Here is a 15889-nt window from a genome sequence, read left to right as displayed (position 1 = left end):
AAAATATTATACATTTTTGGACATATGAAACATACTTTACTTTTCTTTACACAGGCACAAAACTACTATAGGCTCCTATCGTCCAACACGCCCTCTAGCTCCCCTCTACTGGTTACCTGGAGGGCAAAATACTATCATAAGTAATCTAATATTACTTAGTGAGTCTAAGGAGTCCCTACAGAGGATTAGATTCCCATTCCAACTGATGTGATCATGGATGGAGGTAAGGAGGAGAAGCTTGTAGTTGAGCTTGAACCTGAGGAACTAGTAGCTGAGCTTGAACACGAGGAGCTTGTAGCGGAGGAACCATTGCTTGTACCTGAAAGACCAATGACTAGAGCAAAGGCTAAGAAGCTAAGAAATGCACTAAATGGGTTTATTCAAGAGCTTATGGCCAAAGAGAGCATGGGAAAAACTATTGGGGAGTCCAGCCCACTTTGAGCCTAATTCAAGTCCAAGAAAGCCCAAAATAATCAATTTATTTTGTGGTCAAAGAGCAGTGACGAAAATAGAGTTCAACTCACCTTGGGAAGAACACCTTGGGAATGCAAACTTCAAGAGTTGGGTATTCATTCAACTATCTATCTTTATTGTGTTTTAGTTTCAAGAATAATATTTGGCTTTGTGACCAAGTTTTCTATCTCCTTATAAACACATGTAATCTCATTTGAGAAATCAATCAATTTTCCTTTTTGTTTTAAGAATCTATCTCTTTGTTCTTTGTCTAGAACATTTCTTTGTTTCTTGGTGTGTAATATCCAAGCAACAGCCTCCTTTTGCTGGACTAGTGTGTCATATCTAGCAGTGATTGGAGTTGGGAATATCAGCAGCCTTCCGTAACTGCTGTGCGACCCCTCAATCCATCAAATCTCCCTTGTTGCACCTTGCACCTTGGCGAGTTTCTATCCTTTCTAATCCGGCTGAGTGATCCTCAAATTTGTGCTTGGAGGAAATGTTGCACAAGGCGATTCTAATCAAACAACAAACCAAGAGGAAGGATTTCTTTAAACCTTCTTTTACTCCAAAACCAAGTTATCAAGATAAAGGTAAGTCTCCAACCCCATCAAATTCAGTTTTTAAGGCTAATGCTCATACTCGTCTTGATAAAGGAAAGGTAGTCGAGACCAACAATCGAGCAAGGGATATTCAGTGTTCCAAATGTCAAGGACCCTGACATTATGCCAGAAAATGTCCGAATCAAAAGGTAATGATCCTCCTAGACAATGGTGAAGTGGAGTCTGAGGACGATAAAGAAAAAGAGGAAGATCTTGGTCCAATCTTTGACGAAGAGAAACGGCAGTTTGAATATCCAACTCAAGGGACACTTCTGGTCACTTGGAGATCATTGAGCGTTCAGCCTAAGTCCAATGACCGAGAACAAAGGGAGAATCTCTTTCACTCTAGATGTTTTAGTTAAAGATAAGGTTTGTTCTTTGATCATTGACGGTGGAAGCTGTACTAATGTTGCTAGTGATACTTTTGTTAGGATGCTTGGACTTGAGACAAGACCTCATCCGCGAGCTTTTAAGCTGGAATGGTTGAATGAAATGGGTGAACAGTACGTCAGGGAGCAAGTCACGGTTTCTCTTACCATCGGCCGATATGAAGACGAGATCCTGTGCAATGTTCTTCCCATGGATGCAAGCCATATTCTTCTAGGACGACCTTGGCAGTTTGACATGAGGGCGATACATGATGGCTACACCAACTGGCATTCCTTTGAGCATAAAGGAAAGAAGATCACTCTGGTTTCTTTAACTCCGTTGAAGGTCCATCAAGACCAGGTACAATTGAAGAAAAGCCGAGACAAAGAAATTAAAACAGCAAAACCTGAGGAATTCTCAAATATCTTTCCAAAAGAGAACCCTAACGGTTTGCCGCCAATAAGAGGTATAGAACCCCAGATTGACTTCGTCCCAGGTGCGTCACTTCCAAACCGACCAGCTTACATGACTAATCCCGTGGAGACATTGGAGATTCAAAGGCAAGTTAATGAACTCATGGAGAAGGGACATATCAGAGAGAGCGTGAGCCCATATGTGCTCCCAGTCCCACTTGTTCCCAAAAAGGATTGTAGAGCATGTGTCTTGATTGTAGAGATATCAACAATCTCACGGTAAAGTATCAACATCGTATTTCTACTCAGCCTTGGCATGGTATTTATGTGGATTTTGTGCTTTGTTTGCCTAGAATTAGGACTGGTAATGATTCCATTTTTGTGGTTATTGATCGATAATCAAAAATGGCGCATTTAATATCTTGTCACAAAACTGATAATGCCTTGCATGTTGCTGAGTTGTTCTTCAAGGAAATTGTTCGTTTGCATGGAGTGCCTAAGTCAATTGTTTCAGATAGGGATACAAAGTTTTTGAGTTACTTCTGGAAAACTCTTTGGTCTAAACTAGGAACTAAGTTTTCTCCGTTCCAGATCATTTATAGCTTTAAACTTTTATCTCCATTGGATCTAACCCTTCTACCTTTAAGTGAAAGAGCTAGCTTGGATGGGCAAAAGAAAGCTGACCTTGTCAAAAAGATCAATGAGAAAGCATTAAAAAAACATTGAGGAGAAGACAAAGAAGTATGCAAAACAAGCTAACAAAGGAAGACGCAATATAGTATTTGAACCCGGAGACCAAATGTGGGTTCACTTGAGGAAAGAACGGTTTCCAGCTGAAAGGAAGTCAAAACTGATGCCTATAATCGATGGACCCTTTAAGATCAAAAGAAAGATCAATGACAATGCCTACAAACTTAATCTTCAAGGTAAGTACAATGTGAGTTCAAGCTTAAATGTTTCTTATTTAGTTCCTCTTGTGCCAGATGATCCAGATTTGAGGATAAATCATTTTCAAGAGGAGGGGGATGATGTGATCATGGATGGAGCTAAGGAGGAGGAGCTTGTAGCTGAGCTTGAACCTGAAGAACTAGTAGCTGAGCTTGAACCCGAGGAGCTTGTAGCGGAGGAACCATTGCTTGTACCTAAAGGACCAATGACTAGAGCAAAGGCTAAGAAGCTAAGAAATGCACTAAATGAGCTTATTCAAGAGCTTATGGCCAAAGAGAGCATGAGAAAAACTATTGGGGAGTCCAGCCCACTTTGAGCCTAATTCAAGTCCAAGAAAACCCAAAATAATGTGATCAAAAAGGAGTGTTTATAAAATTTAAAATTAATAATTAACTGTATATTTTGCTTAATTCCTTTTTCTATATGTTTTGTAATATTAATAAATTTAAATTAAAAATAAGTAAATAATATTATATTTTTGAATTTTATATATATATATATATATATATATATATATATATATATATATTTTGTAATTTTTGATAGTTATCTTTTTACATTATTAATATTTTTAAACAAAATATTTTATTTTTGCTGTAATCAAATTCTTTCTATTAAATATTAACTTTTACATATGTCAAAATCTGAAATTGATAATTTGATGGATGTCAAAATCTTGTTAGTGGCTAGTTTTTAAAACCCAACTTTATATAATAAGATTATGATAGGAGTTTGAAATCCAAAAATATAGCCTTATCATACATAAATATTAAGTACACACCTTAACATAATTCATAAACAAAAGATAATTATAAAATCAATTTCATCGTGACTATTTTTTTAAGTTACCGGGTCTACATATTGATTACAATAAGCAAATCCTTTTTTTCTTTCTTTCTGGTCAAAGTATTATCACACTCTCCATTCAATACTTATTACGTTATTAGTCAAAGTTAATAACAATATGAGTCACATAATATGTATATATAAGTAAAACAAAATGTCACATAATATGAGTCACATAATATGTATAGTCAAAGATTCGTATTTTTATTTACTTTATTAGGAAAAACTGATGTAATGCTAATTATATGTATATATAAGTAACATAGTGATTTCATTCTTGATGAAACTAAACAAAACAAAATGTCTTCAATAACTGAAATAGCTTTGGTTTTAAATCTCTTACATCTATTGTTTTCAAGAGCCTTAGTTCCTTCTAATCGAAGTGTGTTGCCTAGCAGTTCCTTCAAGGTTAGTGTTAATACGCCCAACTAAACTAATTCAGTGCTCTTGCTAGTTGCTAGGTATTTGACTTTTTTTTTTTAGAAATTCATACACATGTCCCCCTTATTATTTTAATCTATTTTCAAAATCACCTCTATTTTTTTGTCGTTGGCAGATAGGTGAAAATGCTACATATAATTGCATAGATATTAATAAGCAACCAGGACTTGATCATCCTTTGCTACAAAATCACACAATCCAGATGCATTGACATATAAAAAGTCCATTTCTTATGTGATTTTGAATTTACTTTTATAAAATGTGATTTTAAATTTGACATACAAGTATTCTTTACAAGATGAAACCTTCAGTTTCAAGACATGAATTAAGGAATCAGATTGACAACAACAAATCATATTCAAAGAAAAAAGGATGTCCAAGTGGAACTGTTCCTATTTTGGGAATCTCAAATGAATACAATCCAAAACACAACTTTTTGCCGAGAAGTATTTCCATCCGCTAACAGTCAACGATCCTAAAACACATGTAAACATTTAACTTTCTCCTTATACATTAGATCTAGTTATGTTTTATATGTATTTCAAGTATTATTCTGTATACATGTCAATAAAACTGGTTCTTGGTAGGTTGTTGGAGTAAGGTCACGTGTTGGTCCATATCGTGGTGTTGAAGCTTGGTATAATGGATATACGCTGAATATCGGAAAAGACCAGGCTTCATATAGTGAAATATATATAGGTAGTTGGTTGAATAACCAAGTCAATTTTATCCAAGCGGGTTATATTGTAAGTTCTACATTTTATTGTTTTTTTTTTGTAAAATTCATTTAAGTATTGAAAGTCGTTTTAACAGATAAATCCAAGTTTCTTTGGCACCAGACAACTTTGGACATATGGATATTTTAAGGTGTACATGTGAACTTTTTATTTTTTAGTTTTCCTTAAAGTATTTATACTTAATCCTTAAATAAAATAAAATATGAATAATAAACATGATTTCGACAGGGTAAAGATGGAAAAGGATGTTACAATACATCATGTGATGAGTTTATTCAGGTATCAAGGAGAATTCCCATAGTCCAACCCATAAACCTTAACCCTGGAGTCCCTGATTGGACATGTTGGTCCATCCATCAGGTATTTCTTCGGGTTCTTTATGTATTTTCATCAAAATAAATTATGAATTTAGAAATTAATTATTTATGAGTCATATTAGTGATCGACATGTATTTGATTATATAATAACAGTTTGCTTTAACTAATGTTAGTAGCACATATTCTCTTTCGTTTTTACAAATTTTTTCATCTTTTGATGTATGAAAAAGGATAACGCAACAGGAAACTGGTGGCTTACGCAACTGATAAAAAATGCACCGAGCGTAGATATTGGATATTGGCCAAAAGAGCTATTTGACATTTTAAACAGTGGTGCTAATACAGTTGGAGTTGGATGTATAGTTCGTGCTTCCCATTCAGGTTCAAGTCCCCCGATGGGCAATGGTAATTTTCCAGTTGGAGGAGGCCGCACAGATTTAGCATTGTTTACAAAGATTGAAGCTTTGGATTCCAACTATAACAGTCATAAAATGAATTCTTTTCCTATGGAGATTTTGGTAGATAGTCCAAAATGTTATGCCATAAGAATTGGTAGAGTGAAACCATTTCATCGTACACGACTCGGTTTCTTTTTTAATTATGGTGGTACAGGAGGAAACTCTTGTTAAGTTTAATATTTTACATTGTAATCTTAAGACTTGGTACTTAATAAAACTTATTATGAATTAAAATGATGTACATTTGAGACAAGTTATTTCAAACTAAAAAAAAAAAAGTTGTGTTTGTTTGTTAATTTTGTTTGCTTTCTTTAGTATTTAAGATTGTATAATCGTATTTAGGTTTTTGGTTCTATGATTTAACTCAAGGTATACCGAGGAACAACTTATTTTTTTTACATAATATTAATTTAATCAATTTAATTAGATATGTCTATTATTCTAAAGTAAAAAAAAGAAGTATGCAAGAGTACATGATAGAGAACGTGATTCTAAAGTTATATGTATTTCTATTTTATGTTCTAGGATTATATTATTTCCTTTCTTATGTCTAAGGAGATGTCGTTATATATGAGCTCTTTAGCAAATGAATGGATTATCGAAGAACAGGTCTAGAACTTTTGGACGGCTGGGCCATTAGACACTATAAGAAATATGTATATTGTTAGGGCGAAAGAAATGCTACATAATGCTTTGACATCGGCAGTCATGATAGATACCCCATATATTATAGCGTTTTTGACATGCTTTGATAGATCCCCACATAACTCTATTTGAATGCTATATTACATTTTATCATTACACAAAACTAGTGCTATTCTATCGTTATATAAATTTTGTATATTTGAATCTTGTTTTGTATAATTTATTCAATTAGATTTAATTTAAAAAAAATTATATTTTATAAAATCATCCACATACATAACATTAAATATTATATTAACTAAAAGAAGTCTTACATAACATAAGTCTTACATAACAAAGTGTCAGCCTCAAAATAAAAATAAAACTAATTTCCTCTGTTTTGGTAGCCTCCGAGTCTTTGTTGTCATTCCAAAAACGAGAGTCTTCATTTATCTGAAAATCTTACAAGTATGATAGTAAATTTCTGCTTGTATGTACAAATTCTATCACTAAAATAATACAAAGCCTACAAAAATATGGGAATGGACCCACTTAACAACCACTTACCAATAGAGTCACACCAGAATCTGGTTGCAAACCAAATAGCAGCTGAAACAAAAAAAATATTTCATACTTTGCAGAAAAATGCTTAACAATATCTGAAATAGTTCTATAACATCTCTTAAAGAGAAATAGCGTCAAACAAAACTCAGATTTCTCACACAAAAAAAAAAAAATCATTAGCGTCATGCTTCAAACGACTAAAAGCAAAAAAGGGAAAGCAAAGAAACACAGATCTTAGATCAACCAGAGAACACCTCAAACAAGCATAAGGAATATATGACATATAAACAAAAATGGTGAATAAGAAAGCAGAGATGTGAGCAAAACACCAAAACGCTACAAAAAAGTGAATGACATTGATCTACAAATTAACAACAGCAAAAGGACACAAACCCACAGATCCAAACGCAAAGGGACACAAATCCACAAATCCAAAAGATTCACAAACACAAATCAACAAATCCAATTTGAATTAATACACTTATACTCACCCTAAGAAGATGATTTTTACCTCAACTCATCTCGACTTCGGCCGGTTGCCTATCGTCATTGTAAATCCTTTTGTATAAAGACGAGATTCTATTCCATAAATACCAGAGGTCGGCGACGAGGATGATGATGCCAACTATGACGAGGATGATGATGTAAAAGATCCCCGGAGAAACGGAATCTTTTACATCAGGCCTGTCGTCTAATCCCATAAATCTACACAAATAAACGAAAAAAATAATTTAGTTGAAAAAAAAAAAAAAAAGAAATAATTAGTTGTATATGTGTTAAAAGAAATCGTTTTAAGATTGATGTTGGGTGAAAATTTCACAAAGTTCAGTTAGATTCTGGTTACTAGGAGACGCCTTAGGAGGATGCATCTATGTGTTATATAGTCTATTGAAGCTTCAGGTTAAAGGTTGAAATTCAAGTAATGGAATTGCAGGTGGAGTAAGCTAGAAACTTGGTAAAGATAGCTGTTGGGTTCAAGACAGTTTTATGACTATGAAGGTTTCAGGTTCTATTTGAAGATGTCTTGGCTGCAAGTTTAGTCTCTGGGTTAGGTATCAGGTTCAATCTGAACTAGTCGACTGTTTATGACATTGATAGTTAACAGAACAAGTAATTATTTTAATCGGAGACATTGATTTACAACAAGTTGAAAACTATGTTTTTTTTTTTTTAATTTTGCATTTAAAGAAAATATTACTATGTTTTGCTATGATTCTGCTTTTGTTTTACTACAATTCTGCTTTTGTTTTGCTAGGAAGGTTTTGGTTTTTTTTTCCTTCCTATATTGTCCTATAAATATAGTTCATCCAGTATTTTCATTTTTCCAATATCTAAACTAGTATTTTTTAAATACATTTTTAAAACAAATCTCATTTTCTAAAGAATTACAATATATGTTATTGTTTATATGCATATCCAAACAATTTAATTAATTCTCTCTACTATCCATATAAATAAACAAAATTAAAAGTTTTGAATTATCCATATAATGTTCCACAATTAATAATATAGATATTTAGAAGATTTTGTCATTCTTTAAAATTATGATTCTCCTACCATTTTTGTTTGATTTTTTTATTGTTTTAAATAAACATATGATACATAAAGTTAATAACAATATAAATTTTTTCCTTCACATATTGTGATTCTAATTTTTTTAAATGTACAAGACTTTAGGGGTAAAAAATATAGAAGCTATGACAAAAAAAAATTAAAAAGCCATAGGAACTTAAAATAGTTAACTGCCGTTAGAAACCATTGGCGAACCATTGAGATAGAAGTCTCCTGCAACCTTTGCGATATGAACGGGCGAGAAGGGTGTCCCTAACACTGCGATCAATTTGGGAGCAAACTGCAGAGGAACTAGAGATGATGCCGTCGTGAAGCCTGCAATTTCTTTCCTTCCACAACATGTATATAGTGGCCTGAACTGCTATACCTTTTAAAGTGGTGGAGAGATTTGGTGATTTGGACAGTAACCAGGTGATCAGGGTGGACCAGTTGACGAAGATACAAGGGTGCTGGTTGAGCCTAGACATGATCTTGTGCCAAACCTCTTCAGAGAACGGGCAGTGTAACAGGAGGTGATCTCGGGTTTCTGGCTGAGAATTACAGAGGAGGCACTGGGAAGGGATATTCATTCCCCAAGATAAAAGCCTTGCTCTGACCGGAAGGCGGTCCAGATTAGCAATCCAAAAATTAAAAGCATGCTTGGGAACTGAGTGTTTGAACCAAACTGCTTTGGTCCAGCATTTCGTATCTTCAGTAGGTCTGAGGTGATTCCAAGTTTTCTTAGTTGAAAAGAAAGAGGATGATTCATTACCGGCCACCCAGTGGTAAGTATCTTTGCCTCGAGTGATGGTTGGAGGAGGTATGCTAAGTAGTGCATTACGGAGAGTTATCACCAAGGGGTTCCTGGACCTACTCGAGGGTAACCTCCAGCCTTGGCTCAAACAGGCCTCTGCAACCACCGCGTCAAATGGGATACCTAGTTGGATAGGACCAGTGTTCCCTAGATATTCACTGAGAATTCCTAGAGGAGACCAGGCATCAAACCAGAAGTTGGCTGTGCGACCATCACCTATCTCGCACCGGAGTAGGGAACTGATCAGGGGTTTCAGTTTAAGTAGAGAACACCAAACCCAACTTGAATTGCTGCACACTGTCGCAGNGAAACCATTTCATCGTACACGACTCGGTTTCTTTTTTAATTATGGTGGTACAGGAGGAAACTCTTGTTAAGTTTAATATTTTACATTGTAATCTTAAGACTTGGTACTTAATAAAACTTATTATGAATTAAAATGATGTACATTTGAGACAAGTTATTTCAAACTAAAAAAAAAAAAGTTGTGTTTGTTTGTTAATTTTGTTTGCTTTCTTTAGTATTTAAGATTGTATAATCGTATTTAGGTTTTTGGTTCTATGATTTAACTCACGGTATACCGAGGAACAACTTACTTTTTTTACATAATATTAATTTAATCAATTTAATTAGATATGTCTATTATTCTAAAGTAAAAAAAAGAAGTATGCAAGAGTACATGATAGAGAACGTGATTCTAAAGTTATATGTATTTCTATTTTATGTTCTAGGATTATATTATTTCCTTTCTTATGTCTAAGGAGATGTCGTTATATATGAGCTCTTTAGCAAATGAATGGATTATCGAAGAACAGGTCTAGAACTTTTGGACGGCTGGGCCATTAGACACTATAAGAAATATGTATATTGTTAGGGCGAAAGAAATGCTACATAATGCTTTGACATCGGCAGTCATGATAGATACCCCATATATTATAGCGTTTTTGACATGCTTTGATAGATCCCCACATAACTCTATTTGAATGCTATATTACATTTTATCATTACACAAAACTAGTGCTATTCTATCGTTATATAAATTTTGTATATTTGAATCTTGTTTTGTATAATTTATTCAATTAGATTTAATTTAAAAAAAATTATATTTTATAAAATCATCCACATACATAACATTAAATATTATATTAACTAAAAGAAGTCTTACATAACATAAGTCTTACATAACAAAGTGTCAGCCTCAAAATAAAAATAAAACTAATTTCCTCTGTTTTGGTAGCCTCCGAGTCTTTGTTGTCATTCCAAAAACGAGAGTCTTCATTTATCTGAAAATCTTACAAGTATGATAGTAAATTTCTGCTTGTATGTACAAATTCTATCACTAAAATAATACAAAGCCTACAAAAATATGGGAATGGACCCACTTAACAACCACTTACCAATAGAGTCACACCAGAATCTGGTTGCAAACCAAATAGCAGCTGAAACAAAAAAAATATTTCATACTTTGCAGAAAAATGCTTAACAATATCTGAAATAGTTCTATAACATCTCTTAAAGAGAAATAGCGTCAAACAAAACTCAGATTTCTCACACAAAAAAAAAAAAATCATTAGCGTCATGCTTCAAACGACTAAAAGCAAAAAAGGGAAAGCAAAGAAACACAGATCTTAGATCAACCAGAGAACACCTCAAACAAGCATAAGGAATATATGACATATAAACAAAAATGGTGAATAAGAAAGCAGAGATGTGAGCAAAACACCAAAACGCTACAAAAAAGTGAATGACATTGATCTACAAATTAACAACAGCAAAAGGACACAAACCCACAGATCCAAACGCAAAGGGACACAAATCCACAAATCCAAAAGATTCACAAACACAAATCAACAAATCCAATTTGAATTAATACACTTATACTCACCCTAAGAAGATGATTTTTACCTCAACTCATCTCGACTTCGGCCGGTTGCCTATCGTCATTGTAAATCCTTTTGTATAAAGACGAGATTCTATTCCATAAATACCAGAGGTCGGCGACGAGGATGATGATGCCAACTATGACGAGGATGATGATGTAAAAGATCCCCGGAGAAACGGAATCTTTTACATCAGGCCTGTCGTCTAATCCCATAAATCTACACAAATAAACGAAAAAAATAATTTAGTTGAAAAAAAAAAAAAAAAGAAATAATTAGTTGTATATGTGTTAAAAGAAATCGTTTTAAGATTGATGTTGGGTGAAAATTTCACAAAGTTCAGTTAGATTCTGGTTACTAGGAGACGCCTTAGGAGGATGCATCTATGTGTTATATAGTCTATTGAAGCTTCAGGTTAAAGGTTGAAATTCAAGTAATGGAATTGCAGGTGGAGTAAGCTAGAAACTTGGTAAAGATAGCTGTTGGGTTCAAGACAGTTTTATGACTATGAAGGTTTCAGGTTCTATTTGAAGATGTCTTGGCTGCAAGTTTAGTCTCTGGGTTAGGTATCAGGTTCAATCTGAACTAGTCGACTGTTTATGACATTGATAGTTAACAGAACAAGTAATTATTTTAATCGGAGACATTGATTTACAACAAGTTGAAAACTATGTTTTTTTTTTTTTAATTTTGCATTTAAAGAAAATATTACTATGTTTTGCTATGATTCTGCTTTTGTTTTACTACAATTCTGCTTTTGTTTTGCTAGGAAGGTTTTGGTTTTTTTTTCCTTCCTATATTGTCCTATAAATATAGTTCATCCAGTATTTTCATTTTTCCAATATCTAAACTAGTATTTTTTAAATACATTTTTAAAACAAATCTCATTTTCTAAAGAATTACAATATATGTTATTGTTTATATGCATATCCAAACAATTTAATTAATTCTCTCTACTATCCATATAAATAAACAAAATTAAAAGTTTTGAATTATCCATATAATGTTCCACAATTAATAATATAGATATTTAGAAGATTTTGTCATTCTTTAAAATTATGATTCTCCTACCATTTTTGTTTGATTTTTTTATTGTTTTAAATAAACATATGATACATAAAGTTAATAACAATATAAATTTTTTCCTTCACATATTGTGATTCTAATTTTTTTAAATGTACAAGACTTTAGGGGTAAAAAATATAGAAGCTATGACAAAAAAAAATTAAAAAGCCATAGGAACTTAAAATAGTTAACTGCCGTTAGAAACCATTGGCGAACCATTGAGATAGAAGTCTCCTGCAACCTTTGCGATATGAACGGGCGAGAAGGGTGTCCCTAACACTGCGATCAATTTGGGAGCAAACTGCAGAGGAACTAGAGATGATGCCGTCGTGAAGCCTGCAATTTCTTTCCTTCCACAACATGTATATAGTGGCCTGAACTGCTATACCTTTTAAAGTGGTGGAGAGATTTGGTGATTTGGACAGTAACCAGGTGATCAGGGTGGACCAGTTGACGAAGATACAAGGGTGCTGGTTGAGCCTAGACATGATCTTGTGCCAAACCTCTTCAGAGAACGGGCAGTGTAACAGGAGGTGATCTCGGGTTTCTGGCTGAGAATTACAGAGGAGGCACTGGGAAGGGATATTCATTCCCCAAGATAAAAGCCTTGCTCTGACCGGAAGGCGGTCCAGATTAGCAATCCAAAAATTAAAAGCATGCTTGGGAACTGAGTGTTTGAACCAAACTGCTTTGGTCCAGCATTTCGTATCTTCAGTAGGTCTGAGGTGATTCCAAGTTTTCTTAGTTGAAAAGAAAGAGGATGATTCATTACCGGCCACCCAGTGGTAAGTATCTGTGCCTCGAGTGATGGTTGGAGGAGGTATGCTAAGTAGTGCATTACGGAGAGTTATCACCAAGGGGTTCCTGGACCTACTCGAGGGTAACCTCCAGCCTTGGCTCGAACAGGCCTCTGCAACCACCGCGTTAAATGGGATACCTAGTTGGATAGGACCAGTGTTGCCTAGATATTCACTGAGAATTCCTAGAGGAGACCAGGCATCAAACCAGAAGCTGGTTGTGCGACCATCACCTATCTCGCACCGGAGTAGGGAACTGATCAGGGGTTTCAGTTTAAGTAGAGAACACCAAACCCAACTTGAATTGCTGCGCACTGTCGCAGTCCAGTAGTTTCCTCTTTTAAGATGATGCTCCTTCATCCAAGTAACCCACAAAGAACCACTGTTTGTGAATAGGGACCAGATAAGTTTCAGATTAAGGACTTTGTTCCACATAAGCAGGTTCCTTAACCCGAGACCACCTTCTGTTTTTGGAAAGCAGATCTTGTCCCACGAGACCTTGGCATGAGTACGCTTAGTGATATCCCCAAACCAAAGAAAACTTTTACAGAGCTTCTCAATTGCTTTGATACATCCTTTAGGCAATGCAAATGCTGTCATCCAGAAATTAACTAACCCGTAGATCACAGAGGAAATAAGTTGTAGTCTTCCTGAGAATGATAAGGTTTTAACAGCCCAATTGTTAAACCTAGCCGCAATCTTATCAGTGAGGGGTGAGTAATCAGATTTCTTGAGTTTTCTGGGCAGTAGAGGAAGCCCAAGATATCTGATAGGATACTCACCAGCCTTGAAGCCCAGACCAGATATAGAATCGGATATGTTCTGACAGAGGCCAGCATGGAATAACTCGGTTTTGTCTTTGTTCATAGCCAGTCCTGAGAGTCGATGGAAGGAATCCAAAACCTCTGTAATTGCTTGGAGGGATGAATGTTTTCCATCGAAAAATAGCATAATGTCATCAGCAAAAGCAAGGTGGGTGATGTGAGGATTCCTGCCAAGAGGGTGATACCCAATACAACCTTGTTCAAATTTGGCGATTAGGAGATTGGAAAATACTTCCATAGCCATTACAAACAGCGGAGCCGATAGTGGGTCTCCTTGCCTTAAGCCACGTTTGCCCTGAAAGTAGCCACATAAGTCACCATTTACCTTTATAGAGAAAGAGGTTGTTGTCAGGCAGTTTTTAATCCAAGTGATGAAGATTGGTGGAAAGTCAGCAGCCTCTAACAGAATCCGGATGAAGTCCCAGTTTACAGTATCGAATGCTTTCCTCAAGTCGACCTTTAGCATTCCTCTAGGGGAAACCGATGAACTGTTTGATCCTTGGACCAGTTCTGTTGCCAGAAGGACATTCTCAACTAGTAAGCGACCTTTGATAAATGCTGATTGAGAGTTGTTGATCATATCAGGTAATAAGGTCTGGAGACGACGGGCCAAAATCTTGGAAGTGATTTTGTAGACCGTGTTACAGCAGGATATTGGTCTGAAATCACCAATCTTGTCAGCTCCTAACCTTTTTGGGATGAGAGTAATGGAGGTGGCATTCCATTGTTTCAAAATTTGACCTGAGGAGAAGAATTCCTTGACTGCTGACGTGAGATCCCCTCCAATTATGTCCCAAGTAGCTCGAAAAAATTCCCCAGTAAAGCCGTCTGGGCCAGGAGATTTACTTCTAGGTAGAGCGAAAGCTTCTCTCTTGATGTCCGCATCTGAAATGTGAGCTTGCAGGAGATCTTTTGTTTGTTGGTCACATTTGTATCTCGAGAGAGATCTAATCAACTCTTTATCCTCCTCCGAGATAGAGTTAGAGGAAGTACCCAGCATTTTGGTGAAAAAATTAACACAGTGGTTCTGGATCTCTGGAATCTCTTCGAGTCTTTGGCCTGAGTCATCTACAAGATAGTGAATTTGATTCATGCCCATCCTGCTGTTTATCATCCTATGGAAGTATGCAGACTTGCAGTCACCACTTTCAACCCACTTTATGCGAGATCTTTGCATAAGGAACTTCTCTTCAGCCAAAGCCAACTCGAACCATTTCTGTTGAGTTTGCCTCTCTAGCGTTGCCAACTGAGGGGAAGGATTTGCAAGGAATCTCGCCTGATGAAATGCTAGATCTGCTTGAGCTTCCTTAACCCGGTTCTCAAGGTCAGAATAGAACTGTTTGTTGAGGTCCTTGATGACTCTTTTTAAAAGCTTGAGCTTCTTGGAAAATCGGAACATTGCTGTTCCCTCAATTGTAGTGCTGTTCCAGAACTCAGATACTCGAGGGATGAAGTCTTTATGCTGGAAGAGGAAATGAGAGACCATAAAGGGCTTCTTAGATCTATGAGGGACTCCTAACTTTAGGCAGCTAGGACAGTGGTCAGACATTTCAGGCTCCCCAAAATAAGCGTAAGAAAGAGGGAATTCCAACTGCCAATTATCATTTACCAAGATACGGTCCAATTTCTTCACTATAGGATTGGTCTCACGCTTATTCCACCAAGTTAAAGAATTTCTTCTAGTAGTCAAGTCAAAGAGCCCTGCATTTAGTAAGCAACTCCTGAATTCCAGCATTCCTTTTGTAACCTTTGTGCTGCCAATAGAACTCTCACTAGGGTTCAAGGTTTGATTGAAGTCGCCCATTGCAACCCACGGCTTCAGACTGATGATAGGATCCTTTGCTAGCTCCTCGATCTCATCCCATAGTTGTTGCCTCCCATATTTGCAGTTGACAGCATAAATGAATGAGTATACTACCTCTTTAGGGGAGTTAGGCATACGCACAATACAAGTAATCATCTGGCCTGACTTGGAGTGAATATGCAGCCTAACTCTCTTGTCCCACACGACCCAAATCCTTCCCAGTTCCTCAAATTCGTAGTTCCCTTCAAAATTCCAGTCCGGAAAGACTGAATGAAAATATTTCTGAGACTTTCGAAACTTTACTCGAGTCTCTATTATACTACCAAAAGCAGGCTTATTAAGCCGGAGCCACTTCCTTAGGCTTCTTCGCTTTACAGAATG

At 35.7% G+C, this 15889-nt stretch overlaps 2 long non-coding RNA genes and 1 pseudogene across 2 annotated transcripts; 1 reads left to right on the top strand and 2 right to left on the bottom strand.

The window, feature by feature from the left end:
* LOC104738187 lies at positions 3932 to 5756 on the top strand (annotated as a pseudogene).
* LOC104736564 lies at positions 6561 to 7733 on the bottom strand. Its single transcript, XR_759589.1, has 3 exons — positions 7265 to 7733; positions 6777 to 6818; positions 6561 to 6662 (listed from the first exon to the last, which is right to left on the bottom strand). It is a non-coding gene; the product is annotated as an uncharacterized LOC104736564 (long non-coding RNA).
* On the bottom strand, positions 10320 to 11492 carry LOC104736563. Its single transcript, XR_759588.1, has 3 exons — positions 11024 to 11492; positions 10536 to 10577; positions 10320 to 10421 (listed from the first exon to the last, which is right to left on the bottom strand). It is a non-coding gene; the product is annotated as an uncharacterized LOC104736563 (long non-coding RNA).

Source organism: Camelina sativa, chromosome 13 (genome assembly GCF_000633955.1).
Source record: "Camelina sativa cultivar DH55 chromosome 13, Cs, whole genome shotgun sequence".
NCBI lineage: Eukaryota > Viridiplantae > Streptophyta > Magnoliopsida > Brassicales > Brassicaceae > Camelina > Camelina sativa.
Note: the sequence above shows the minus strand (reverse complement) of the source record. Positions and strands in the feature narration are given on the sequence as shown.